The sequence below is a fragment of the Pristiophorus japonicus genome, chromosome 15, assembly GCF_044704955.1.
Source record: "Pristiophorus japonicus isolate sPriJap1 chromosome 15, sPriJap1.hap1, whole genome shotgun sequence".
NCBI classification, from domain to species: domain Eukaryota; kingdom Metazoa; phylum Chordata; class Chondrichthyes; family Pristiophoridae; genus Pristiophorus; species Pristiophorus japonicus.
This window is the reverse complement of record NC_091991.1, coordinates 151625501-151628556: the sequence shown is the minus strand read 5'-3', so window position 1 is coordinate 151628556 and position 3056 is coordinate 151625501.

Sequence of the window (3056 nt, the reverse complement as noted above, 5' to 3'; positions counted from 1 at the left end):
CCGAGAGAGCTGCCTGCCATGTAGGAAGCTGTGTGTGCTTGTTCTCTATGAAGATATCACTTTTGGCGGCGAGATGGGATTTTTCAGATGATTTAAAGCTTAAATTTTATTGGTGAAGGATTCAGCCAGCCGACAGAGAGAGACTTTGGAAGTTTCTGTCTTTGGAAAAAGCTACAAAAATCCGAGGTAAAATACAGCACACGGCGTGAACAGCTAGAGATTAAAATGGCAGGTGTATTGGGACATTTGCGGGAATATAGACACGACCGGGAACATTTTAAAGTATATGTAGATCGGCTGGAAATGTATTTCACTGCAAATAACATAATCGAAGTTCCAGACAATGCAGTCCAGAACCGGGTTGTGTTAGAACGTAAGAGAGCGATCTTCTTATCGGAGGTAGATCCGGCATTATACGACACTCTTGGTGGACCTCATTGAAGCTGGAGTGGAGTAAGATTTTCTGTGTGGAAGCAAGATTTTCATCAACGGATAAAGTTATCAAGAAGTATCCGAAGGTGTTCTGCAAAATGGGCAGTCCGATCCAAGGCTTCAAGGTGAGTGTCAGGGTACAGAAGGACGCTAGATCGGTTTACTACAAGCCACGTTCTGTACCATATGCACTCAAGGAGAAAGTTGAGCAAGAACTCAAAAGACTAGCGACTGAGAACATTATTTGTAAGATAGATCGATGTAATTGGGCTACAGCCATTGTTGTTGTACCTAAGTCCGATGGTAAGGTAAGATTATGTGGTGATTATAAAGTAACCGTAAACCAGGTTCTAGAGGGTAATGTCCCCAATACATTGCCGAATATAGAAGATTTGTTCACAACACTGATAGGTGGTCAGATCTTCTCAAAACTGGATCTTACGAATGCCTACTTATAGCTTGAACTAGATGAGGAATCCAAGTCATGTTTGACTATAACTACTCAGCTAGGCCTATATCAATTTAATAGGCTACCGTTTGGAGTGTCTTCCGCCCCTGCCATATTCCAAGGGGTGATGAACCAGATTTTGCAAGGTATTGAAGGAGTAGTATGTTATTTGGATGACATACTAATTTCAGCACCAAATAGGCAAATTCATAACAACATATTGAATGAAGTCCTCAAACGGCTAGAGAAGTACAGAGTACGAGTATCTGCTCATAAGTGTGAGTTATTTAAAAACTCAGTGGAGTACTTAGGGTACAGAGTAGACAAAGATGGTTTACATCCAACCATGGAAAAATTGGATGCAATTAGAAATGCGCACTCCCAGGAATGTCACGGAACTTTGTTCATTCGTGGGTCTTTTGAACTATTATGGGAAGTTCCTACCAAATTTGGCTACAGTATTACATCCACTGAATGAACTTTTGAAAAAACAGGTCCATTGGAAGTGGTCAAAAGAATGCGATACAGCATTCAAGGAGTGTAAAAGCAAATTGGTAGAGAGCACCATGTTAGTTCACTATGACATATCTATGGAGATTAAGCGAGCATGTGATGCCTCTCCGTATAGAGTTGGGGCAGTAATCTCTCATGTATTAAGTAGTGGGGAGGAGAGACCAATTGCTTTTGCTTCATGCACTCTCAGTGCCAGTGAGAGTGATTATCTGCAGATTGAAGGGGAAGCTTTGGCATTAATTTTTGGGGTCAAGAAGTTTCACAAATACTTGTGTGGTCGTAAGTTTACCATTGTTACTGACCATAAGTGCCTAACAGCAATCCTCCATCCAAAGTCCCCAGTTCCAACATTAGCTGCAGCCGAATGCAGAGATGGGCTTTGATTTTGTCAGCATATACATATGATATTGAATACAGACGATCAGCTGATCACAGTAATACTGATGCAATGTCTAGATTGCCTTCTCCATCACAAGTTACACCCGATAGGGAAGAAGTATTTTATTTTTCATACATTGATGAACTGCCAGTCACAGCTGAAGAGATTGGTAGAGCAACCAAATGTGACCCAGTAATGTCAAAGGTGTATGAGTATATTGCAAATGGATGGCCAAACCAGGTAACAGAGAAAGATACACATCCATTCTTCATTCGTAGGAATGACTTATCAGTCGATAAAGATTGTATCATGTGGGGTGCAAGAGTGGTTATACCAAATAAATTCAGGTCCAAATTATTAGGAGACCTCCATGACCAGCACCTGGGAATGTGTTTGACCAAGAGTTTTGCGCAATTATTTATGGTGGCCATGTCTTGATAAAGATATAGAGTACATCGTGAGTCAGTGTACGACATGTCAATCGGTAAGCAAGCAACCACCACCAGTACCATTACAGCCATGGAAATGGCCTCCCAGAGTGTGGCAAAGGCTACATATTGATTTTGCTGAGTTAGAAGGACAACAATTGTTTATTGTGATTGATAGCCATTCGAAGTGGGGTTGAGGTGTTTCCAATGTGGAAAATAACAACAAGCAAAACATTGGACATTTTACGAAAATTATTTTCTTCATTTGGCCTCCCTGAAGAGATTGTTTTGGATAATGGACCACAATTTCGTTCAGAAGAATTTGCACAATTCACGAGCAAAAATGATGTGAAACATACCAAGGTTCCACCATACCATCCTGCTTCGAATGGTGCAACACAGCGCACTGTACAAATTGTAAAACGTGCCCTCATAAAACAAATGTTAGATCCAAATCCAAGGAAATGACAGTTGTCATTAGATCACAAATTGGCTAATTTTTTGATTACATATCGAAATACTCCTCATACAACTACTGGTAGAATACCAGCAGAGTTGTTTCTCAAACGACAGCCACAAACCAGATTCTCGTTGTTAAAGCCAAATTTGGCACAGTCCGTAGAAGAGACACAATTAAGACAGAAAGAGAATCATGATAGAGGTAGAGTAAAAGAGAGATGTGTGAAATTAAACCAGAAGGTGAGAGTGAAGAACCCTCACCATAAATGGGTAAAGTGGTTACCAGGAAAGGTGGTGAAGATATGTGGTCCTCGCACATATTTGGTAAAGGTGTTTGATAATGGACAGGTTAGGTTTGTTCATCTTGATTATATTTTACCTACAGACATGGAAGGAG